This window comes from Felis catus, chromosome C1 (genome assembly GCF_018350175.1).
Source record: "Felis catus isolate Fca126 chromosome C1, F.catus_Fca126_mat1.0, whole genome shotgun sequence".
Classification (NCBI taxonomy): Eukaryota; Metazoa; Chordata; class Mammalia; order Carnivora; family Felidae; genus Felis; species Felis catus.
The window spans coordinates 112,410,321-112,437,754 of NC_058375.1; the positions used below are offsets into that span (position 1 = coordinate 112,410,321).

The 27,434-nt window shown below is 34.8% G+C and overlaps 1 long non-coding RNA gene across 2 annotated transcripts in view; it reads left to right on the forward strand.

The window, feature by feature from the left end:
- Window positions 1-27,434, forward strand: part of LOC109502622 — a 100,742-nt gene that overhangs the window by 12,786 nt on the left and 60,522 nt on the right. Inside the window, exon 2 of one of the 2 annotated variants that reach the window (XR_002161342.3) lies at window positions 7,869-8,966. The exons of the other annotated variant lie outside the window; for it this stretch is intronic. This is a non-coding gene — a long non-coding RNA (uncharacterized LOC109502622). Of the gene's footprint in view, window positions 1-7,868; window positions 8,967-27,434 lie in introns of those variants that run through there. 2 annotated transcript variants of the gene reach the window in all.

The window sequence follows — 27,434 nt, forward strand, 5'->3', positions numbered from 1 at the left end:
TGTCTTTTTGAAATAGCAATTCTAGGGTGCAAGGTAGTCTAACACTGTGGTTTTGATTTGCATTTCTCTGATATTAGTGATCTTGGGTATATTTTCATGTACTTTTTGGCCTTTGGGTGTCTTCTTTGGTAAAATGGGTGTTCAGGTCCTCTGGCCATTTTTAATTAAGTTTTGTTGTTGTTGTTGTTCTTCTTCTTTTTCTTATTTGTTTTGTTTGGTTGTTTTTGCTATTCAGCTGTATAAATTTCTTGTGTAGCAGTAGATTACGTATGCCCACGTAGAGAGGTGAACTCATGGGCTTCTATGTTGCCACTTGGACTGGAACCACTCTACCAAAGTTTCTTCTAAATTTCCTTGTGGCTTAGTCTTTGACCCATCAGTTGTTGGAACATCTGTAGTGAAATTTCCATATATTTACTGAATTTCCCAAGTTGGCTTCTGTTATTGATTTTTAGTTTCATTTCATGAATTTAGAGAACATGATTTTGTATGATTTAAAACCTTTTAAATTTATTCAAACATGTTTTATGGCCTATGTAGAGAATGTTCCAGTGTACTTAAGAAGAAGGCATATTCTGCTACTATTGGGTGGACTGTTCTGTAGATATCTGTGAAGGTTGCTTGCTTTAAAGCATTTTTCAAGTCTTCTATTTTTTTGCTTTTATTTTCTGTGTAGTTGTTGTAGCTGTTACTGAAGGTAATGTATTGAAGTTCCAAGTATTACTATGAAATTTCTTTCTTTTCTCTTCAGTTCTGTCAGTTTTTACTTCTTATATTTTAGGATTCTTTTCTTTCATGCATATATGTTTATAATCAACTTTTATCATAAAAAAGTCTTTAGCAACATTATTTATCTTTTAATCTCTATTAGGTTTTCTATTGTTACTGTAAAAAATGACCTCAAATTTAATTGCATAAATCTCAAAGTTATTATATTTCAATTCTGGAAATCAGAAGTGCATTATGAGTCTTATAGGATAAATTTAAGCCATCAACTGAGCCAAAGTCATTTTGGAGGTTTTAGGAGAGAATACTTTTTTCTGACTTTTTTAATTTCTAGAGGCCATTTGCTTTCCTTGGCCTATGATCCCTTCCTCCATTTTGGATGCACATCATTCCAGTCAATTACTTCTTACATCATATTTCTTCTTTCTGACTTTGATTCTCATTCCTCAAGATCCATAACACAATCACACCTGCAAAGTCTCTGTCGACACATATTGTAACATATTTATGACTTCCGCGGATTAATATGTGCACTTGGGTGATGGCCATCATCCTACCTACCATAAAATGTATCTTGTCTGATATTAATATAGTCAATCTATTTGTCACTATTTACATGTATCGCTTTTTCCATGATTTTATTTTCGACGTATTTGTATTTTTGAATTAACGTATGTCTCTTGTAGATAGCCTATAGTTGGATAATTTTTTAAGTTCTGTTGCCATTTTCTACCTTTTAGTAATGTTTCATTAATTTACCTGATCAATCTAATTATTGATAATGTAAAATTTATATCTACTTTTTCCTGTTTCTTTTCTGTATATCTTATGTCTTTTTTCTCCTAATTCTTCCATTATTGTCTTTTATGAGTTCAGTAAATATTTTATAGAGTAGCCTTTTACACTCTTGTCATTTCTTTTAATAGGTATTTTTTAGTTATTTTCTTGGTAACTTCCCTGGGGGTTACCATTCATGTTTTAATATATAACTGTCTAGTTCATACTAACATCAACCTAATTTTTAGTATATAATAGCTCTGGCACTTGTTTAGCTTCATTCAATCTTCTCTCTGTAGTGTTATTATATGTATCACATCTTATACATCGTGCACCCATCAACAAAGATTTATAATCATTGCTTTATAAAGTTTTTTTAAAAATATGATAAGACAGGGGAGGCTGTGTGGCTCAGTTGGTTAAGCTTCTGACTTCAGCCTAGGTCATGATCTCACGGTCTGTGAGTTCAAACCTCATATCAGGCTCTGTGCTGACAGCTCAGAGCCTGGAGCCTGCTCCAGATTCTGTGTCTCCCTCTCTCTCTGCTCCTCCTCTGATCAATAAACATAAAAAAAAAAAGATGACAAGACAAAAAGTTACATACAAAAATATATTTATACTATGTTTTATATTACCTATATATTTTAGTTCTTTTTATTCTTCAGGTGGATTTGAGTTACAATCTAGTGATCTTTTGTTTCAACCTGAAGAACTCCCTTTAGTATTCCTTGCAGGGCAAGTCTGCTGGCAATAAATTCTCCCTGTTCTTGTTTATTTAGGGATGTGTTAATTTCTCCTTAATTTCTGAAGGATAGTTTTATAAGCTATAAAATTACTGGTTGACAACCTTTCTTTTAGCACTTTGAATATGCCACCCAACTGTACCTTGGTCTCTATTGTTTCTAATCAAAAACTTCATGAGGATCCCTTCTATATGACGAGTCTTATTTCTTGATGCTGTCAGGAATATCCTTGTCTTTGAGTTTTACCACTTTAGTTATGATGTCTAGGTGTGAGTCTCTTTGAATTGATCCAACATGCACTTAACTGAGATTTGGGGCTGTAAAGATTAATATTTCAAAATCAAATTTGGAAAATTTTTGGTATTATTTATTCAAATATCTTTGTGCCTCCCTCTTTAACTTTTCTTCTGTGACCCCCATTATACATGTGTCCTTATTTTAGATGGTGTGTCATTGATCTCTGCAACTCTGCCATTTTTCTTCATTCTTTTCTTCTTTTTGTTTCTCAGACTAGATAATTGATCTGTCTTCTAGTTCACTGATTCTCCCTCCTTGCTCAAGTCTCATGTCAAACTCTAGTGAAATTTTCATTTCAGTTATTATAGACTTACAGCAGTGTATAATAAAGAATATGATTCTTTTTATAATTTTTAGAAAATTGTAAAATTTTATAAAAATTATAATTTTTATAATTTTAAAAAATTTTAAATATTTATATTTGAGAGAGAGAAAGTGAGAGAGAGAAGTGCAAGTGGGGGCAGGGCAGAGAGAGGGAAACAGAATCTGAAGCAGGCTCCAGGTTCCAAACTGTCAGCAAAGAGCCCAACATGGGGCTCAAACTCACAAGCCATGAGATCATGAACTGAGCCGAAGTCGGATGCTTAATGGACTGAGCTGCCCAGGTGCCCCTTTATTTTATAATTTTGCTTTCTCTTTGTAGATATTCTTCATTGTGAGAAATATAGTTTTAATACTTTCTTTTAGTTCTTTATATGTGGATTTTAGTCCCTTAAGCATATTTATAATAGATGATTATTTATTTATTTATTTATTTATTTATTTTCTACTAAATCCGATGTCTGGGCTTCTTCAGGGATAGTTTCCATTGACTATTAAACTTTGCTGTCTATGAGCCAACATTTCCTGTTTCTTTGCATGTCTTGTATTTTTGTTGTTGAAAACTGAATATTTAAAATCATATTATTTGGCACTTCTGGAGATCAGATTACTTTCCCTGACCAGGGCTTGTTTTTGCTGCATTTTGTTGTTTTATTGTTATTTGTTTGTTCAATGACATCTCTGAAAAAATTCTGTATAAAGTCTGTGATGTTTGTTGTGTGTGTTCACAGAAGTCTCTGCTCTATTAGATTTGTGGTCAGCTAATAATTATATAAATATTCTAAAATGGATTGAACCAATGGTTTTCTAAGTATTTTCCAAAGAACTCCATGTGCATATTGAGGCAGGAAGTCAACACTCAGCCTGACATTTGAGAACTCTGATTTAACCTCCATTTCATGGTTGTACAGAGCCTCAAAGTTAGTGCAAGGTCCGATCTTAGGGCTTTCTCAGTCTTCTTTTCTTAGTACGTGCACAGCCCAGAGCATGCAAATAACCATATTGGATGGTTCTGGCCCAGTGCGCGTGTGAAACATTATGATATGTGGTTTGAACATCAAGACATAACAGTGAGATTAGTTTTAATTTTTACGAGGTGTCTCATCTGGAGTAAGTTAACCTCCCATTATTAGGGAATTTCTGTAATTCCAGAAATATTCCAGAGACTTTCAAAGACACTCTGGATATCTTCTTCTCCAGATACGTTTTTTAAGTTTTTTAAAACAATTATTGCATAGTTTTCACCAACTGTTGTCCACTGCCTCAGGCAGCTGCAGAGTCAAAAATTTCTTCTCACTGTTTTTTGACAAATGCTGTGGGGAAGCTTTTGCAGCACTGGGTGTGCTCTGAGCCATGTCAAGTAAAGACAGTCTTGCAAGTAGGATCTTCCAATGACTATCAGACAGGTTAAAGTAATGACATTTCTCTGGGAATGACAGTTCTCTGGTTTGAAGGAGGTTCAACACTATCTGACTCTTCGTGTTCCTGCCAGGCTACTAGTTTACAGTGTAATTTCAGCCTACAGTTTTCCAAGGTTACTATGGAGCTGGAGTGGTATGGATGAAAATGAGACTAATGAAAGTACCATGAAGTTTACTGTTATTATTGAATTCAGCTGTTTTCTCTAATAAATTGCTTTGTGGAAACTCTGGTTAATTTCCAGAGTCTTGAAAAAACTTGGTTTTCACAATTTTTGCTAGTTTTCTAACTTCTTTTATGGAAACAAAAATTCAGAGGTCTTTATTCCATCATTTGTGCTAAGTCTAGGGATTACATTTTGAAAAATGAAAAAAGAGTTGAAGAGAAACAGTGATGCTAGACTGAGGAAAAAATCTGAGTTAAAGAAAATTCTTTCTAAGAAAACTATTGTTTAGGCCTTTGTTGTCTATACAGTAGCCACCAGCCACATATATCTGTTTAAATTCAAATTACTAAAATTAAATGAAATTTAATATTCAATTTCTCATTCACAGTAGCAAAATTTGAAGAGTTCAATAGTCACATGGAGCTAGTGACTAACATTTTAAACAGTACAAATTTATAATATTTCCATAATTGATAAGTGTTCTACTGGAAAGTGCTGGTCTAGTGTGTCTATAAAGAATCGTGGTATGATTTGAACATCAGATTATGAGATTGAGATTGGCTTTAATATTTATTAGCTGTCTCATCTGAAACAAGTGACTTAATTTCTAAGTAGGAGGGATCTTGAAGCAGTAGGGAATGCAATTATTGAATCAAGAGAACACATGTGAAAGCATCTTAACTCAGATTCCAGCATGTGGTAGTATTCAATACATGTTGCTATTCCTCTCCTATGCCCATATATTTTCACTTTTACTTTCTCTTGAAATACTTGCCAAATGAACTGTCTTCTTTCCTGATAACATGGAATATTAGTCTCTCTTTCTTCATGTGAGCAGGTACTTTTAGGTAGTGGAAGAAAATATCATGGAGTCAACAACCTTCAGGGACAGAGAGGAGGTTACCTTCATTAGAGGTCTATTTATTTATATGTGGGGGGAAGACTGGATCTCAAAGTGGAAGGCCTCTGTTATTTTATTCATTATGGTTCTAGAAAGAACCATAAAATAGGACAAACCAAGCCCTTTGAGGAGCCAGATCCACCTTTGGTTTGGACCACTCTCCATTCTGTGGCACTACCCTGTCTTTATAAGTAAACCTCACCACTCTCAGCTAGTCTCAGCATATGGTCTGTAAACCTGTTTCCACTTACAGAGACATTTTTCTGTAAGTAAATAATATTTTCTCTTTTATAGTTAATCATGAAGCTTTTATTGAAAATTTCAATTTAAAAAAATTTTTCTAAATTTCTGTTAGGTAACATAAAGTCAAATGTCAGTTTTTGATGTACAGTTTAGTGATTCAACACTTCCATACATCACCCAGTGCTCATCACAAGTGCATCCTTAATCCCCATCACCTATTGCACCCATCCCCCCACTTACCTCCGCTCTGGTAACCAGCAGTTTGTTCTCTATAGTTAAGCATCTGATTCTTAGTTTGCCTCTCTCTTTTTTCTTCCTCCTATGATCGTTTGATTCATTTCTTAAATTTCACATGTGAATGAAATCATATGGTATTTGTCTTTCTTAGTCTGACTTACTTCACTTAGCATAATATTCTCTAATTCCATCCATGTTGTTGCAAATGGCACAATTTTGTTAAATTTTTTAAAAAAAATGTTTATTTATTTTGAGGGAGGTGGGTGGAGAGAGGGGGAGAGAGAGCGGGGGACAGAGAATCTCAAGCAGACTCCTTGCTGTCAGCACAGAGCCAGATACAAGGCTTGCACTCACAAACTGTGAGACCACGACATGAGCCAAAATCAAGAGTTGGATCCTTAACTGACTGAGCCACCCAGACACCCTTAGATTTCATTAAATTTAAGAAAATATCACTCTTGGCTTTTTATAACTCTCATTTATTAAGAAACAAGGAATGTATTTACTTCTTTTCTAATAAAAGTATACATTTTCACTGCAACATTTTTTTTTCTTAAAATCCTTAAACTAGAAGACATACAGTGAGACACTAAAAGCCATGGATTCTTTACTGGTGCATCTTAATGGTCACTTCATGTCTGAAGGAAAATGAATATTCCTTATGGGATAACTCCCAGGATTTATGAAGAAAGGACAAGGCTGTCAACAGTGATATAACTTTCCTATTAGGCTAGAATTGCACAGTGAAAGATGGACCTTGGCTTTGCTAGGAACCAAGCTCTCAGAGGAGGTGGTAATAACATGGAACCCTCCCCCAACTATCTTCTGAAAAATAAAAGAAGCTGTGATTATGGTAGCCTCCTGTAAAGCCCAAAACTATTAAGTCAAATTTCTTTGAAAAAGTTTTGGGTTAGGAGATTCCAAAGAGTAATAAATGCTATACACTTTTCTTGAAGAAAAAAAAAAGTGTATATAAACTTTTTTTAGGGAAACAAAACTACTATTTTCATAAAATTACTACATTGTTATTTTATTACTTAATAAACTATGACTTAAACAACTGTCCAGTATTGCTTCAAGATTTTCAACATTTCAAATGTTTTTCTCGACCATTATCTCTGTTCTTCATAACACTTTGAAAGGGATTAAATTTTCTAATAGCTCTGACTATTTAACAAATATAAAGACCATAGAGCAATAGCCAACTACTTGAGCCTGAGGGGAGAAAAGTCCAGCTTTCCTGCCTTATAGTTAAGGAAAGGTGACTTAGCATCATAATTAAGATTTTAAAAAGGTAGCATCATGATTGGTGCTCATCTAAAGGATCCTGTACGTGTGTTGCATGGAGTTTCATGATTTCAAAGCAAAAGAAGGAGTGATGGGGGAAAGAACAAGAGGCAAACAGGTAAAAAAACAAACAACATAATTCAGGAGATATGAGATGGGGTCCACTGGGTCTGTCACAAGAGGATGGTTGCACTTTGAATCTGTGCTGGTGCACATAAAGCTCACCATCTCATTGTCTTTGCAGAATCCAGGGTGATAAGAAAAAAAATAATGATAAAAGATAATAGAGGAAAGAAGGGTCAGAGAGGGATTTCATTGAGTCTACTCCAGTGAGCATTGAGGCAGCCATTAGGGATTCCCCATTTAATTGATGGGACTTTGGAGTCAAAGCTTATTGGTCAATATTCTCTCCTTTGGAGTGCCTGGGTTACTTAGTTAAGCAACCGACTCTTAATTTCGGTTCAGATCATGATCTCAAGGTTTGTGAGATCAAGCCTTGCACTGGGCCCTGTGCCATTAATGCAGAGCCTGCTTAGGATTCTCTCTTTCCCTCTCTCTCTCTGCCCTCCCCTTGCTTGTTCTCTCTCACTTTCAAAATAAACAAATAAATTGAGAAAGCATATTTTCTACTCTGATCTCTAGAAATAGGCAAAAATACAACCCTGTATGATTATCCATTTACTTAGTTACTTAAAAAAAGGCATTTGATAATAACTGTGTTTTGAAACTTTTAACTTCTCTTTTCACCCAGGTTGTTTGCAGCATTTACGGACCTTTGGGATTCCTGACTTACTGATGGTGGATTTACGGTATAATCCAATGGTTACCCCAGTACAGGATGCAGAAAAAAACTCACCCTAACACAGAACATGTTCTCATTATGGTGGAAGCAACAGGCATAGGCTGCTGAGAACCCATATGAAAAATGCATGATGGGATAGATCTTGCTGGTTAAACTGGGGCAGAAGTCAGACTTCTTTCTGGATTATGCCCCGCTCACTCCTTTGGAAAAAAAATATTATATTATGGAGAGAGACACAAGACTCATACTGGGGGATTCTAATGAAACTTTGTAATATGAGGAGTTTTTGGAACTTCTGAAAGCCTTGGTCAAACACGTGTGCCTTTAAGTTGAGTTGCAGACCTCTCTATCCTTGCCCTGGTTTCATTGATATTATAACATCAAAAAAATATTCTGAAATATCTGTCATCCAGATTAATTTCTGTGTTCTCTATATCCTTGCTGCTCAACATGTGGTTTCTGAACCGGCATTGTTGTAATCTCTCACACATTTGTTAGGAAGGTAGACTCTCAAACTTTACTGTAGACTTACTGTATCAGAAATTGCATTCTCAAATGATCTCCTAGTCATTGGATACACATTTGGCAAACAATGATCTATATTACCACAGCATTCCAAGGGGCCATAGGTACTCAGTAGGGAGTCGGTTCTGACATCCAGTCATAATGAGGTGGGTGAGAAACTTCATTAGCCAATGAAAAAGAATGGTTAAGTCAGAAGACCCTGAAAGGTTTTTCTTGTCCATCTCTTAAGGCAAATGCAAGCCAGAAGCAAGGAACAGCCTTGGGGAGGAAGAGGGCTTCATATTCCAATGAAGACACATTTGGAGTGATCTTAAATGAGAACCAAATTCATCAGCTTTAATGAAAGTCTGAGAAAGTGATGGAATTTTAAGATTAGTACAAAGTAGGTGAACACTGTTTAAGATTTTCCATCTGGGTCTAGGGAAGAATCTGGGGTAATAGCCATTTATGTGCCACACTGCCTAAGAATTCTTTGCTTTTGTGCATGAACACTGTTTGCAGAAATAAACCATTTTCCTTTTTTTTTTTTTTGGTGTGTTTGTTTATATTTCAGATATAATCAGGATACTGAAAAAGGATAGTAGCCATTTTCCTTGGTATTGCTACAGAGATCCCTGGTATTTCTATTTCATAGTATTTTGTATGCTTTTTACTGCTGAGTTAGAATGGCAAGACTCCCCACCTTTTTTTACTTTAAGTTACATGAGGCCAACGGGTTTGTTGGTGGTGTTCACCAGCAGGGCTTTTGGAACCCGATGGAACAAATAGCAACTGCTACTTGTTTATGTGCAGAAGGCAAGTGATTCATATGTACGATAAAGAGTACTATGGTGGTAGGTGAGCAGAGGCTTGAGGCGGCGCAGAGAGGAGGACCTCACTACCATCTGAAAGATGACCAAGATAAGTGGGGGTGCACCCACCCCAATGGGATGCTTCAGAAGAATGAAATGCAGTGATAAAATAGAGATAGTGAAGAGGAGGTGATGAGAAATCAGTAATCAGTAGAAGACCAGAATGAGCTTAAATGCTGGGGCATAAGAGAAAGATAAATGTCTCTCTTGCAGTCACTATTTTGGTGACCAAAAAACAAACAAACAAACAACAACAAAAAAACCCAAAAAAACAACAAAAACCCTAAACCAAAACACACACACACACACACACACACACACACACACACACACACAAACCTGTACAAACTAGCAGCTTAAAACAGACAAAACCAACAGTGGTATGTCCTGCCTAGCTCACCATACCCCATATATAATGTGTTTCATTATTTCACGGACACACAAAAAAGTGATGGCCTATCACTGTACTTACTGAATGTGATTTGTGATAGTTTGGGTTATCATGTAATTACATTTTGTTTAAAATATTGAACAAAGTCAATACCAGAGTTATAAGGAAAAATCCTTATCAGGATGAACAAATTACCTGGCAAGTGAATTAATTAACACCAATTTCAAGCAATGAAATACATTATTAATTACTCTCTATCACTACAGATTTCTTGCGAAATGGGTAAGTTTATTTATCACCATTAACAGTTTTAATTACTGAAACATCAACAATTAATAAATTTTGAAAGTGTTCAGTGTTAGATACTACTGTTTTATCATATTTAAAATTCTTGTCTGTACAATGTTCTTTAAACTCAGGCTAGCACAGGTAAATCCCCAATCTGGGCACTGTTTTCCCCATTTGTAAAGTTTGCCATTGAACAAGGAAATTTCTCAAATGCCTTCCCACTCTCAGATGTTATGTTACTAATTATGAAAAAAGATATAGATTTTTAATGACTTTTACACAATATATAGGACTTAAGGTTTATAAATGTCTTTTTTTTCAATATATGAAATTTATTGTCAAATTGGTTTCCATACAGCACCCAGTGCTCATCCAAGTTTATAAATGTCTTTGAGATACATTGTCTTATTTGATTTTCAAGTCAACATTTTGTCTAGGATGCTGGGTTGAGGGAATTTTTTTTCTTTTCTAGTACATTTCATTTTTGAAAAAAGGACACACACAAGCATATATAGTATTAGTAATTCCTAGAAAACTAGAACACATTTATGCTCATTTTCTTTCTTTCTTTCTTTCTTTCTTTCTTTCTTTCTTTCTTTCTTTCTCTCTCTCTTTCTTTCCTTCTTTCTTTCTCTCCTTCCTTCCTTCCTTCCTTCCTTCCTTCCTTCCTTCCTTCCTTCTTTGAGAAAGAGAGAAAGAGAGCGTGAGAGGGAGCATGAGTGGGGGAGGGGCAGAGAGAGAAGGGGTCAGAGCATCTGAAGTGGGCTCTGCACTAACAGCAGTGATCCTGATGTGGGACTTGAACTCACGAACCATGAGATCCTGACCTGAGCTGAAGTGGGCCACTCAACTGACTGAGACACCCAGGTTCCCCTGCTCATCATTTTCTAATCATAATTTTAGGTAATAATTTTATTGACCTGGATATAGATTGTTAGAGAAACCATTGCTTTGTGATTTCAAACCCTTTGGCCACCTTAAAGCATGGCTGCTAGGAAGAGTCACAAGGCTAAAAACATCGCTGTAAAATGTGTGTCCATTTCTGCAAGTTTTCAAACCTTTAATGACCAAAGTTCTGGCTCTAATGCTCTTCCTTGGAGGAACAGACTTTCCAAAGGCATCAGAGAACTCTTTCATGAATTTCAAGGTTCCTGGAAAGCCCATCCACTCCTGATACTTCTCATCTTTCTATGTTACATAAAAAGCCCAAGGTTCCAGCCCACTGCTATATTTCTGATTATTGTGCACTCTAAAGTTGCTGCAGTTTTAAGCTTGATATTGCTTTACCTAGTTTAGCATAGGCATCTCATAAATTTAAATTGCCAGCATCCAAAACCCAAGGTTTTGATATGCTCTTACTCCATATAATAGTACATCAATCTATGTTTTAATAATCCGTTTGCATGAAATTAATTAAAATGCAATTGCCATTGCAATTAGATGTTTACTTTTTTGATTTAAAGAGCAATTTCCCTTTATCTTAATATTAAGAAAAACATTAGTAGTTCTAATCATTTGGCATTTATATATTATCGGTTTCTATACAATCAGTTTAGTTTGAAAGGGTCTTTAGTAAATAAGAAATAATCCGGCATTAACTAATAAATTATTTTCTGGTGCACGTGAAAATTTTACAAAGAGCTGCAATTATATTTGTGTATGGCAGTGGTAGCTAATTTAAAAGAAAAAAATTTAGGCTATCAACTTTGCCTCCACAAACATATGGCCTTCTCATTAAATTCTTCTTTTATTGTACCCCATGTAAGTGATTATTGACTTTTTAGCGATCTCACTGTTCCATCACTAAATTGCTTATGTTCCAAATGCTTATGTTCTATCACTCTTCTATTACTAAATGTCATTATCTGACATGCATATCTTTGCTTTTAGTATTATTTTATAAAATTCTCCCCAAGTGGACTATAAGCCCCAAGAGAACACGAACTGTATTGTATATAGAATTTCATCATTGTCACTGGCCCTAAATAAAACACAGCACAGAGAGTATGCCCTTAGTCAATATTTGTTAACCATGACCATCATTTCTGCATTTCTGCAACATCTACATATGAATTTCAAGGCAACAACACAGCCTTTTAAGGGAAAGACTGTAAGACACAGAGCCAGAAAGTTATATTTGTTTTTTTTTCTTAACATTTTAATAGAGTATAACATGCATACAGTAAAGTACACCATCCTGTGTTCAGCTCAGTGCATTCTCACAAAGTGAACATACTCTGGGTTGAAAAATAGAATATTACTTGTCACTCAGAAGCCTGCCATGGGCCCTCCAGTCACTAACCTGTCCCCCCCAAATGTAACCACTATGCTATCCTCTGTCAACATTGAGTAGTTTTACTCTGAACTTCCTATAAATTGGATCTTATAATACAGATGATTTATAATTTTTTTCATATAGCATTATGTTTATGGGGTTTATTTATGTTTTTGCATGCTGTTGCACTTAGCAAAAGTGGCTTACTTACCATTAGTAGACCACAATTTGTTTATCTAATCTATAGTTAATAGAAAGATTGTTTCTAGTCTGTGTGTGTGTGTGTGTGTGTGTGTGTGTGTGTGTGTGTCTACAAGTTGGGGAGGGGCAGAGAGAGAGAGAGAGAGAGAGAGAGAATCCCAAGCAGGCTCCAGGTTGTCAGCTGTGGAGCTCTATGAGGGGCTCAAACTCACCAACTGTGAGATCATGACCTGAGCTGCAGTCAAGAGCCAGACGCTTAACCAACTGAGCCACCAGGCACCCCTGTTGGGAATTACTTTACAACTCAATTTATGACCAATTTTGGTGAATATTCTAAGAACAAATATAAATTCTGATGTCTGTGTGCACTGTTTTCCGTCAGTTTTTAATCACTTATACATATTAATACCTATAGTATTATACACATTTTAATTTGTTAATGTAAATGTACTATGATATATATATATATAATATATATATATATGCATTTTATTAAGTTTAGAAAAAAAAGACCAGTACATCCTCAAATATTTTTTTTCTTTTTCAGATATTCCAATTTTACATACACACACTTACTTTTCCTGTTTTTATATTTGCAGTTCTTTTCCTTTAGAATTTTAGTAAATATATTCCAATTACCTGGTTTCCATCATTCCTTCTGGAAAGTCTTATTTTAGCTGTGTTATTTTTCCTTTCAGTGTGATGGGTCTTTTTTCCTCTGGTTTCTTTTAAAACCTTTTTCACATGTTCTGTTAGTGTTCTGATGTGCTTAATTTTATTGTCTTTAGATGCCTCTGCTTAGAGTTTGTATCATGTTTTGAATTTGTGAGATAATTTTTTTTTCAATTTAAAAAAATGTTAATTTTTTAATTAAAAGTTTTTAAAGTGTATTTATTTTTGGGGTGGCTGGGTGGCTCAGTTGGTTGAGCATCCAACTTCGGCTCAGGTCATGATTTCACAGTTTGTGAGTTTGAGCCCCGCGTCGGGCTCTGTGATGACAGCTTGGAGCCTGGAGCCTGCTTTCGATTCTGTGTCTCCCCCTCTCTCTGCCCTTCCCATGCTCATGCTCTGTCTCTCTCTGTCTCTCAATAATAAATAAATGTTAAAAAAAATTAAAGTGTATTTTTTTTTTCAAGGGTGGAAAGAGACAGAGAAAGAGAGAGAGAATCCCAAGCAGGTTCTGTGCTGTCAGTGCAGAGCCTGGCGTGGTGCTCGATCACATGTATCATGAGATCATGACCTGAACTGAAATCAAGAGTCAGACACCTAACCAAGTGAGCCACCCAGGTGCCCTATCAATTTTTGAGAATTTTTAGGAATTATCTCTTTTAAACCCAATCTTTTGTTTCCTACACTTTTTGGACTTTAATTATATATACATAATTACTGACAAGTTAAAACTTTTCACCTTGTATCATAGTCTTCTTCATCACTTTAAAAAAATTTCCATGCTTTTAATGGTTAATACCATATTTTTTTTTCTTCTGACTTCTTTTAGCTAATGCTGTATTCATCTGTGTCTGAGGTTAAACCCATCTGTTGTTTCTAATTTCAGTTGTCATATCTACTAATTCCATAATTACTTCTTTAAAATGTATTTTTTTTCAACTTTTTTTTTGTTTGTTTGGGTTTTTTTTTATTTATTTTGGGACAGAGAGAGACAGAGCATGAACGGGGGAGGGGCAGAGAGAGAGGGAGACACAGAATCGGAAACAGGCTCCAGGTTCTGAGCCATCAGCCCAGAGCCTGACGTGGGGCTCGAACTCACGGACCACGAGATCGTGACCTGGCTGAAGTCGGACGCTTAACCGACTGCGCCACCCAGGCGCCCCTTTAAAATGTATTTTTAGGGTCACCTGGGTGGGTCAGTCAGTTTCACACCTGGCTCCTGATTTTGGCTCAGGTCATGATCTTGCATCTGTGAGATCGAGCCCTGAATTGGGCTCTGTGCTGACAACATGGGGCCTGCTTGGGATTCTCTGTCTCGCTCTCTCTCTGCCTCTCCCCTACTCATTGTCTGTCTCTCTCTCTCTCTCTGTCTCTCTCTCTTAAAATAAATAAACATTAAAAAAATTTTAAGTGTATTTTTAAAGCTTTACTGAGGCCCAGTTGACCTACAATAATTTGCCCATATTGAAAATGTATAATTTGATTTGTTTCACTGTACATGTACACGGAGATAGTGGTGCCAAAATCATGAAAATGAACATATTCTTTCCTTAAGTTTCTGTGCATCTTTATAATCATAAAACAAGGGGCATAAGAGTACCCCTTGTTTTCTCTGTCATCAAGCAATTGCTGATTTATGTCATAATAAATCAGTTTTCAACTTCTAGAACTTTATGTAAATTTAGCTATATAATATTACTTTCTTTTCTGTTCATTTTTTATTGTGCTAAATAAACATGACATAAAACTTACTGTTAAAGCTATTTTTAAGTGCACAGTTAGCTGGCATTAATTACATTCGCATTGTTGTGCAACCATCACCACCATCCAGCCCAGAGCATTTTTCATCATTCTGAATTAAAAACTCTGTACCTGGTAAGCAGTAACTTTCCATTACTTCCTTCCCAGACTCCTGGTAACTATCATTCTACCTCGTTTCTACAAATTCGACTATTCTTAGATAACTTATATAAAGTACTTCATATATTTGTCCCTTTGGGTCTGGTATTTTACGTAGTATAATGTCTTCAAGGTTAACATGTGCTGTAACACGAATCAAAAGTCCATTGATTTTTAATGCTGAATAATATTTCATTGTGCATTTATACCATATTTTGTTTAACTGTTCATCTCTTGATGGAACCTTTGGGTTGTTTCCACCTTTTAGCTATTGTGAATAATGCTTTTATGAACACTGTTGTGCAAATATGTTTTAGGCCCTCCTTCCAACATTTAGATATATACCCAGAAGTGGAATTTCTGGATCATTTGGTAATTATTTAACTTTTTTGAGGACCCATCACACTGTTTTCCAGAGTGGCTACATCATTTTATATTCCCATCAGTGATGCACAAGGTCTCCAAATTTTTCATGTTTTGGCCAACACTTACTTTGGTTGTGTTTGTTTGTTTCATGATAGCTATCCTAATGGGTATAAAGTGGTACAACATTGTGGATTTTACTTGCATCTCCCTAATGGTTACTAATGTTGAGTATTTTTTCATGTGTTTATTTGCTTTTTGTATGTCTTTGGAGAAATGTCTATTCAATTCTTTTGCCCATTTTTAATTGGGCTGTTTATTTTGTTGTTGATATGTACCCTTTTTTGACTGGCTTCTTTCACTTAGGGTAATTTGTTTGTTAATTGCATGATCAATAGTTCATTAGCTTTAATAGTGAACAGTATTTCACTGTGTAGATGTACAATAGTTTGTCTATACATTCACTTCTTGACATGCACATAGGCTCTTTTCAGTTTTTAGCTTAGAAATAAAGCCACTATGAACATTTGCATGCAAGTCTTTGTGTGTACATGTTTCCATTTCTACAAGTATGTGTAAATATATAGAAGTAGAATGACTGATTCATATTGTAATTATATATTCAAAACTACAGTTATAGAGAAACTCATCTCAGCAGCAGTGTGTGAGAATGTCATTTCCTCCAAGTCTTTATCAGCACATGATTTGGTTAATCATCAATATTAGTCATTATGATAGGTGTACTGGTACCCTATCATGGTTTTGATTTGCATTTTGTTAAGTTTAGAAAAAAATGACCATTACATACTCAAATATTTTTTTTTCTTTTTCAGACGCTCCAGTTATACATAATTTAGGCTAATGGAAGCTGTATTCCTGATTACTAATGATAAGGCTATCCTTATTTTGTTGTTGTTGTTGTTGTTGTTTTGTTTGTTTTGAATCTTTTAGTCTTTGTTTTTAATTTGGGAAATTTCTATTGCTGTGTTCTCAGACTACTAATTATTTCTTCTGTAACATCTAAACTGTCTAACTTGTCACTAATCTTATTCGGTGTATTATATTTTATCTCACACATAATATTTTTCATTTCTACATGTATAATGTGGGTTTTAGTATCTTTCTGTCTATTTAACATATTAAATTTGACTCCCAGCTTTTTGAACATATGGAATACAGTTGTAAAACTATTTGTGATTTTTTTCGTTGCTAATTCTAACATCTGTGTCAATTCTGGATGTTTGGATTTACTGACTTTATTCCTCCCTTTGGATCATACTTTCCTGCTTCTTTTCATGCTAGTAGTTTTTGGTTGGCTTAAAATATAGTGAATTTTACCTGGTGTTGGATATTTTTATGTTTCTAATTTTGTTTTTGAACTTTTCCCTGGAATACAGTTACAATATTCAGGAATAGTTTGATTCTTTGCAAACTGCTTTCAGTGTTTGTTAAATGAAGTCAGAACGGCCATTATTTTAAGGCAAATTATCTTCCACTACTTTGATAAGACCCAGCTGAGTACCCTACCCAATGCCTTGTGACTCATTAGACTTTACAATCAGTTGGGTAAGAACAGGCACTATCGCCAGTCCTCTGTGAGTTTTAAATACTATCGTGTGTGTGTATGTGTGTGTGTGTGTGTGTGTGTGTGTTGTTTTATTTTATTAATATATTTTATTTTTGAGGGCAGTTTTAGATTCATAGAAAAAAATTAGTAGAAAGTACTAAGATTTGTCATATTTACCTCCTCCTACAGATGTATAACTTCCAGTTATCTCATACCATAGTGATAACGTTTATTATACTTGATAAACATACACTGACACATCATTATCACTTAGAGTCCATAGTTTACCTTCAGTTTTATTCTTGGTGTTGTATATCATATGGGTTTGGATAAAAGTATAATGACACATATTTGCTATTGGGAGATCATAATTTTATATCCTGAATATCCTCTGTGATCTGCTTATTTACTTCTCTCTCCCTACCTAATCCCTGGAAACAATTGATGTTTTTACTCTCTCCATAGTTTTTCCTTTTCAAAGCTGTCATGTAATTGGAATCATACAAGATGCAGCCTTTTCAGATGACTTCGTAAACTTAGTAACTTTCATTTAAGCTTTGTCCATGTCTTTTCATGGTTTAATATAACATTTTTTTAAATACTGAATATATTGCATTGTCTGGATGTACCAGAGTTTATTTATCTATTCACATAAGCATATCTTGATTATTTTCAAGTTTTGGCAATTAATGAATCAAACTGCCATAAACTTATGCATGAAGGTGTTTTTAATGTGTGCACAAGTTTTTAACTCCTTTGGGAAAATTTTCAAAAGCACAATTACTGTATTATATGGTAAAAATATGTTTAGTTTGTAAGAAATTGCCCCTTCTGATAATTTTGTCTTTAACATCGCTAGTTTAATTCCATTGTGGTCTCATAGCAGGCATGATAGAATTTTTATTCTTTTAAATTTTTCAAGGTGTGTTTTACAGCCTAGAATGTGGTGCATCTTGGTGAATGTTCCATGTTAACTTGAGAAAACTGTGTATTCCGTTGTTGTTTTATAGTCTATAAATGCCCATTATATCCAGTTGATTGATGGTGTTGTTGAATTTAATTATGTCCCTACTGATTTTTTGTCTGAGGGTCTGTACATTTCTGATAGAAGGTTGTTGAAGTCATCAAGTATAATAATGGATTCATCCATTTCTCCTTGTAGTTCTAATTGTTTTTGTCTCAATGAATTTTTATGCTCTCTTGTTACATGTGTGGATATTGAGGATTGTTATGTCTTTTTGGAAAATTGACTCCTTTATCATGTAATGCCTCTGATAACTTTCCTAGCTCTGAGGTCTACTCTTTCTGAAATTAGTATAATTTTTCTGGTTTCTTTTGATTAATGTTAGAATGGTATATTGTCTCCATATTTTTACTTTTAATTTATATTTAAAGTGTATTTCTTATGGATGACATATAGTTGGGTATTATTTCCAATCTACTCTGACAAACCCTATCTTTTAATTGGTGCATTTAGACCACTGATGTTCAATGTGATTATTGATATAGAGTGATGGATATCAACCTTATTTGTTTCTGTTTTTTACTTATTGCTCTTGATTTTTGTTACTATCTTTGTCTTCCACTATTTTTCTCCATTTTGTTGTTTTGTGTAATAAAAAAAATACGTATCCTGACACAGAGCTCTTGAAACCCTTGTAAATTCCTAAGTGATAAGAGGACTAGGGCCATCTTTGGTTCTATTGAGGTGGCTCTTACTGGGCTCTTGGATGATTCCTAGACTGGAACTGTCACCAAAAATCCAAGCCATGATTAAAGGCTTGGAATTTTCAGCTCTACCTCCTATCCTCCAACGAGGAGAGAGGGGCCAGAAATGGGGTTAAATAATTGGTCATGCTTATGTGAGGAAGCCTCCAAAAAATTCTAATACTAGGGGATTTGAGGAACTTCCAAGCTGATGAAAACCTGCACAGTTAAAGGGTGATGCATCACAACTCCATGAGGTCAGAAGCTCCTGAGCTCAGGACCCTCCAAGACCTTGCCCTATGTATTTCTTCATCCAGCTGTTCATCTGTTCTTTATGACATTATATAAATAAATAAATAAATAAATAAATAAATAAAGTAAACAAATAATACATATATACGTGCATAAATGCATAAATAAATAAAGTAAAAAAAGTAGTATTTTTCCCCCTGAATTCTGTGAGCTGCTCTGGGAAATAAATCAAAACTGAGAAGAGGGTCATGAGAACCCCTGATTTGTAGTCACCCTGGACAGAAGTTGTGGGTACCCTGGGGACCTACTACTTGAGATTGGCATCTGAAATAGGGTGGGAGCAGTCTTGTGGGAATGAGCCCTTAATCTGTTGGTTCTGATGTTATCTCTGGGTATATAGTGTCAGAATTGATTTAAATTGTAGGATGCCAGCTGGTGTCACAGATAATTTCTTGATGTAGGGTAAAACCTCCATACGTTTGGTAATCAGAAGTGTCAAAGTGTGAGCAGTAAAAGAGGCTCACAGAAAAGAAAGACAAAGAGGGAAGAACTGGGTTTTTCCCTACAAAAGAAGAAAAGAACTTGTTTTTCAATATAGGTTCTAATTGAGCTTTTTGTATTCTATATGATTCTATTTCTTAGCATATTTTATACACTTTTTTTTTACTTTTCTTAGAAGTTACCTTAAAATTTGCAATATACATTAAAACTAACCCAAATTCATTTTTGAATAACACTATAGTGCTTTACAGGTATTGTGTCTTATAACAATATTTTCTCTCGTCCCTAATGTTGTTTTGTGTATACATAAGCATAATAAGTATATATGTATGTATATATCTATATATGCATACATAACTGAATATGTTATTACTATTATTATTTTGAACACTGTTTCCTTTTAGATCAATTAATACTAAAATAATTTATTATACCTTTACTATTCCATCTTTAGTTTGTTCTTTGTTTCTTTCTTTGTTTCTTTGTTTCTTTCTAGATCAAGTTTTTTACCTATATTATTTTCCTTCTCTAAGGAACTTCTTTTAACATTTCTTGAAATATAGGTATAGGTCTTCTGATAACAAATAACCTCAATTTATGTTTATCTGAGAAAGCCTGTATTTCTTCTTCCTTTTTGACGGATAATTTTGTAGGGTATAATATTCTAGGTTTGAGGGTTGTTTTATTATTTTTACTTTTTTTCTCTTTAACACTTTATTTCACTCCACTGTCTTCTCGGTTGCATAATTTCTTAAGGGAAATTAGATGTAATACTTATTTTTACTTCTTCATAAGTAAGGTGTTATTTTCTTTTTTTTTTAAGTTTATTTATTTATTTTGAAAGAGAGAGAGAGAGAGAGAGAGAGAGAGAGAGGAGAGAGCTAGGAAGGGGCAGAGAGAGGGAGAGAGAGAATCCCAAGCAGTCTTCGTGCTGCCATCACAGAGCCCAATGTGGGCTTGATCTCAAGAACCATGAGATCATGTTCTGAGCCAAGATCAAGAGTTGACACTTAACTGACTGAGCCACCCAGGTGCCCTTAAAGTGTTATTTTTCTTGTGACTTCTTGTAGAACTTTATCTTTGATATTCTATATTTTGAAAATGATATGCCTAGGTGTTGTACATTTGGAATTTATCCTAGTGGGTGGTCTCTGAGCTTCCCAGATCTATGATTTGACCTCTGACATTAATTTGAGGGGGAATTCTCAGTCGCTATTGTTACAAATATTTCTTCTAACCCTTTCTATCTTCTCCTTGTGGTATTCCTATTACACTTATGTTACATATTTTGTAGTTGTCCTATAGTTTGGGGGTATTGTATTTTGTTTTGTTTTGTCTATTTTACTTCTTGCTTTTATTTTTGGAGTTTTCTTTTGTGATATCCTCCAGCTCAGAGATTCTTTCCTCAGCTATGTCCAGTCTACTAATAAGCCCTACAAGAGCATTACTCATTTCTCTTACTGTGTTCTTGATTTTTTAGCATTTATTTTGTTTCTTTCTTAAGATTCTCACCTCTACTTATAACGTTCATCTATGTTTGCATGCTACTTCCTATATCTATTAGAGCCCTTACCTTAATCATAGTTGTTTTAAATCCCTGTTACGATAATTGCAACATCCTTGTCATACCTGAGCCTGGTTCTGAAGCTTGTTCTGTTTCTTCAAACCATGGTTTTTGTTTGGTTGGTTTTGCTATTACATTTTGGTACTTTATATATATATATATATATATGTATATATATATATATATATATTTGATAGATGGACATGTACGGAGTAAAAGGGACTGCTCTCAGTAGGCTAATAGTAATTTGATGATAAGCATTCTATAGTCAATTAATTAGTTCTCAGTTTTTTAGAGCATTTGTTTTTTGATGTGAACTTCACAAGTGTTTATCAGCCCCTACCATCACTCTCCCCACTTAGGTGGAACAGGATGTCTAGAAGGGTCTGGAGAGGGAGGTATTTCCCTTCCTCTACATGGAAGGCTAGAATTTAATGAAGCTGAAAACTTTCCTTATCCCAGGTTATATAGATTCTGTTAAGTCCTGGAAGGCTCTGATTAAATAGTTTTTCCTGAAGTCAAACCTTTATAAGAGAAACCTTGTTAAGAAAAACACAGTGCTCTGGTATACTTAAACATGCTTCATTTTTTCCCTCTCCTTGACAGAAATTTTTTTTTTTCTGATATTGACTTTGAGTATCTGTCAGAGCTTCAGGATATAAAAATATAACATAAATGCGGGGCCTCCTGATAACTGAATCCCTTGGAGTTTTTATTTCTCATACTTGCTCACACTGAGCTTCCAGCAATAAGTCAATTACAGCTCAGGTTTTCCTACTCCAGCTCTGGTTCCCATGGAGGCTTCTGCTCTTGTGGGCTATGATTCTCTATATTTGCTTGTATGTCTTTCCAGTTTGGGGGACAGCAGTTTTCCCTGTAAGCTCATTTCTTGTATGCATCTAAGAAGAACTTCAGATTTTTCCAATTTTTCAGCTTTTTATTTTCTGCTAGGATGGACTGACTCCCAAAGCCCTCATGTGCATTATTAGAAATGAGAAACCCCAAGTATTCTTCTCCCTAATCCTTTCAGGCATTTCTTTCCAGACTTTAGGTAGTTTTCTTACAAGTATGTATCAATCAATACTCTGTGGAGTACTTAAAAGAGCGGCATCTGCAGATGTCTAGAATCCCATGTGCAATCCTCTGCCTGTGTAGCTCTTCCTTCTCTGGTACTCCACCCTGAAAACTCTAACCTCCTTGACCTCCTCTGATGCTCAGTCCTATTTTTTCAACTCAGGGTGTCTTCTGATTTCTTCCCAGGTTTCTTTTTCTTGAGCTGCAGCCTAGAAGCTCTGTCAAGGAAACAATATGGGCAATTATAGGGCTCCCCTTATTTTATTTTCAACTCATAGGAATCACTGTTTTCATTTATTGACGTTCAGTGTCTTGGAAACGATCTTTTATATTTTATTCATTATTTTATTTTATTTTTTTTCTGGTGGGAGGTCATGTCTGATTCATTTTACTCCAATTTGGTCTGAAGTAGAAGCTATGCATTCTATAATTGCTCTTTGCTTCTTTTTTATTGATTTTGCCTTCTGGTAAATTTTTATATCTTGTCATCTACTTTCTTAAACATATAAATCAAAACAAAATTTGAGTCCATTTCAGGTAACTTAGATATCTGGACCATCTATGAATTTATTTCTTTTCTTTCTTTCTTTCTTTCTTTCTTTCTTTCTTTCTTTCTTTCTTTCTTCTTCCCTTTCTTTCTTTCTTTCTTTCTTTCTTTCTTTCTTTCTTTTTTCCTTTCTTTCTTTCCTTCCTTCCTTCTCTTGGTACTGTTTTGGTGTTGGAATGAAAATTTATAATCAAACCCTAGACATTGTGTATAGGTAAGTTATAGAGATGCTGCTTGATGCTATATACCTTATGGTGATTTAATTTAATGTTTCTAGCCAGTTAGAAAAGGGGCAGATCACAAACTTCTATTGGGATCTAGGTGAATACAGTCTGGGTTTTTGTGTTTTAATGCATGCTCTATTTCTGAGTTCTCCCTACTCTCAGTGTGAAGTCCTTCAGAGTCCCAACTCTGAGCCTGGGTGTTTATATAAGGTCTCTATTTCTCATTTAGACAAGTATTTCTTTGTGCACATCGTAGTGTAAGGCTTTCAAAAGCTCTGTTTATCTTCTCAGCTTCTTAGGCACTGCTTTATTCTTGATATTTAGACTGTCATCTTTGTTTAAAAATCTATATCAAATGCTTTCAAGGGAAACATGAAGAAGTTTATTGTCCTCACTTCTTTGTTTTTCCTTAATGTCATGAAATAGTTGTATTTGTGTGTACCTCTGTGTGTGTGTGTGTGTGTGTGCGTGTGTGTGTTTACACAGTTGTCTTATTTGTTTTTGGTAGGAGGATTGTGTTGATAAAAACTCTTAATTCATATATGCAAGTGGAGGGCCATGGTACTGTTTTGAATTTCATTTTTATTGTCTTTTTAAGTCTATGATCTTTAAAAGTCTTTTAACCAGGGGTGCCTGGGTGGCTCAGCTGGTTAAGCGTTGGACTTCCATTTAGGACATGATCCCATTGTATGGAGTATGAGCGCTGTGTCAGGCTCTGTTCTGGCAGCTCAGAGCCTGGAACCTGCTTCAGATTCTGTATCTCTCTCTCTCTCTCTGCCCCTCCCCTGCTTGTACTCTGTCTCTCTGTCTCTCTCTCAAAAAAATAAACATTAAAAAATAAATAAAAATAAAAATAAATAAAAGTCACTTAACCTGAAGACATTTTTGTTTCCTTATCTTTAAAGTAGAGACATCCTATTTTATAGAGCTGATGTAAACATAATGTAAGATAATTTTCTTGAAAACACCATAAGCTAAAATTTTCTGTAAAACATGGTCACAAGTTATGTATAATATTATTGTTTATAACATTACTTATAATAATACTAATAATAATAAACTGATGTGATACCAACTGAATACAACTTGCTACATAGCAAATATACTATAATGATTTTTATTTGCATTGTTTGTGACAATCCTCACAATAAATGTATAATTCAGTTATTTATATTTTCTTTGCAAGACACCATTGAATCTAATCTTTCTTTTTAAAATTTATTTTGTTTGGGTATTTTTAGGACTCTAAACTCATTACTGTAAAAATAAGTCTCAGTAGAAAAGAATATGTATATTTTCACATTCTGCTTTTTTAGATTCTTATTGGGATTTTGAATTCTTAAGAGATGAGACCTTGTTTAAACACTTTATCCTCTCTGAGCCTAATTTATCTCACCTGAAGAATAGAGCTGATACTGCCTTTTTAACATGATTATTGAGTAAGATAATGTATGTAAAGCCCCCTACCATAATGCTTTAGACATAGTTGTCATTCAAAATTGCTGTCAATGCATAGCATTTGATTTTATATAAATATTTTCATAAGCATTTGAATTGACATAGAACAGCAAGTATCTTCCACCTAGAATTCCATGAAACTTGTTGAAATAAGTTCATATTAATGATAAACTAATACTTTGCTTTTAATTTGTGTGATGTGATTTTTGAACATGAATTGGTTCTACTTGAAGTACTTCAACAAACATGGTATTTTGTCCTCTGAATTCATTCCCTCTGTGTGAAATTATCTCATCCTTTTACCTTTCTGAATGATTCCTATAATTCCTTCTAATTTTAACTATAACCTGATCAAGAAAGTTCTCTCCAATGCAATAGCATGATCTAGAAAACCTCCCATTCTTAATTAACTGCACAAACTTATGCCAAGCATTGAAATTGAATTGCTTTCTTAAATGTCTCTATTCTGGCTCACTCCCCACCAGAAAAACTACTCCTCAAAATGACAGACGGTATATTTTTCATTTCTGAATTTCCAAGGCTTAGCTCAATGCTTGATGCATGGCAAATGCTCTGGAAATATTTGTTTCAAGAATAAATTTTATTTTATTTTACTTTATTTTATTTTTTAATGCTTATTTATTTTTGAGAGAGTGAGAAAGAGAGAGACAGAGTGCTAGTAGGGGAGGGACATAAAGAGAGGGAGACAAAGAATCTGAAGCAGGCTTCAGGCTCTGAGCTATCAGCACAGAGCCTGAAATGGGGCTTGAACCCATGAACAGTGAGATCATGACCTGAGTTGAAGACAGTCATCTAACTGACCGAGCCACCCAGGTGCCCCTCAGGAACACAGTTTAAAAAGAATGAATGAATCAATGAATGCTAGTCTTTTTTTTTTTTTTTTTTTTTTTTTTTTTTAGTGTGGTCTTGTTTTTGCTTTTGTTTTCTTTTTTTTATAATTTATTTATTTTTAAATTTACATCCAAGTTAGCATATAGTGCAACAATGATTTCAGAAGTAGATTCCTTAATGCCCTTTACTCATTTAGCCCATCCCCCTCCCACAGCTCTTCCAGTAACCCTCTGTTTGTTCTCCATATTTAAGAGTCTCATGTTTTGTCCCCGTCCCTGTTTCTATACTATTTTTGTTTCCCTTCCCTTATGTTCATGTGTCTTGTATCTTAAATTCCTCATATGAGTGAAGTCATATGATTTTGTCTTTCTCTGACTAATTTCACTTAGCATAATATCCTCCAGTTCCATCCATGTAGTTGCAAATGGCAAGATTTCTTTCTTTTTGATTGCTGAGTAATACTCCATTGTGTGTGTGTGTGTGTGTGTGTGTGTGTGTATCATATCTTCTTTATCCATTCATGCATCGATGGACATTTGGGCTCTTTACATACTTTGGCTATTGTCAATAGTGCTACTATAAACATTGAGGTGCCTGTGCCCCTTCGAAACAGCACACCCAGATCCCTTGGATCAATACCTAGTATTGCAATTGCTGGATCATAGGGTAGTTCTCTTTTTAATATTTTGAGGAACTTCCATACTGTTTTCCAGAGTGGCTGCACCAGCTTGCATTCCCACCAGTGGTTGAATGCTACAGTCTTATCCACTGCTATATAGCTTTAAAATAAGTTGATCTATTGCACATGGAGCAAATTGGACTAAACTAGTGGTTTCAAATGCTGCCTGCACTTTAGAATCTTTTGGGGAACATTTAAAATATAAAATGTCTAGAGCTCTTGCCAGAGATTCATGTTTACTTGGCTTGGGAAGAGTGAGTTCTGGAAATTGAATGTTTTAAAAGCTTCCTAGGAGATTACAAGTGTTGTCATGTTTTAGAAGCATTCTATTAAATCCTTCACCCCCAGTAAGGAATCCTAGACAGTTATGGTTGATTAACATATATCTTGACTTTTTTTCGAGTTTTTATTTAAATTCCAGTTAGTTACCATACAGTGTTATATTAGTTTCAGGTATACAATGTGGTGATTTATGACTCAATATATAACACCCAGGGCTCATCACAAGTGCCTTCCTTAATCCCCATTATCTATTTCACCCAAATGCCCACCCACATTCCCTCCAACAACCCTGTTTGTTGTCCATAGTTAAGAGTCTATTTTCTGGTTTGCCTCAAAAAGTTAAAAATAGAACTACCCTATGATCCAGCAATTGCACTAATAGGTATTTACTCAAAGGATACAAAAATACTGATTTGAAGGGACACATGAATCCCGATGTTTACAGCAGCATTATCAACAATAGCCTAATTATGGAAAAACATGAATTATCCATCCACTGATGGATAAATGGATACAGAAGTTTTGGTGTATATATACAATGGAATATTACTCAGCCATAAAAATAAGAATGCAATCTTGACATTTGCAATGACATGGATGGAGCTAGAGAGCATTATGCTAAGTGAAATAAGTGAATCAGAAAAACACGAATACCATATCATTTCATTCATATGTGGAATTTAAGAAACAACAATAGTGAACATGGGGAGAAAAGGCACAGTATACAATTTTTAATTTTTTTCAAATGTTTCTTTATTTATTTTGAGAAAGAGTGAGAAAGAGCTTGAGCAGGAGAGGGGCAGAGAGAGAGAGAGGGAGAGAGAGAATACTGTCAGCACAGAGCATGAAATGGGGCTTGATCCCATGAACCATGAGATCATGACCCATGCTGAAATACAGAGTTGAATGCTTAACCGACTAAGCCACCCACGCAACCTAGTTATGAAATTTTGGTAGGGAATTGCAAATAGAACAAAATAAGCAGAAATATAGAGATGATTGAAAATATAAATATTGGATTCTATATGTGAATGCCATTTATTGCTTTTTCTGAAGCAAACTTTCAGACACCTAGAATATAAAAGTGTTTTCTCTGACTTGAAAATGGACTTAAATCTACACACTTACATGTGTGCAAACATAAAATTTCCATTCAGTTATTGTAGAAATCCAAATTTTATTAAGCCCAAATTGTCTTAGAAGATCTAGAATATTCTCCATGAATACCAGAATGAATATGGGGCTTGTAGTTAAGGGATTACAATTTGGACCCTGGATTGACTACTTTAGGCTTTGTTAATGGAGGGGAGTCTCCTTTCATGTCTCAGCCCAAGTTTCTCTTTGTG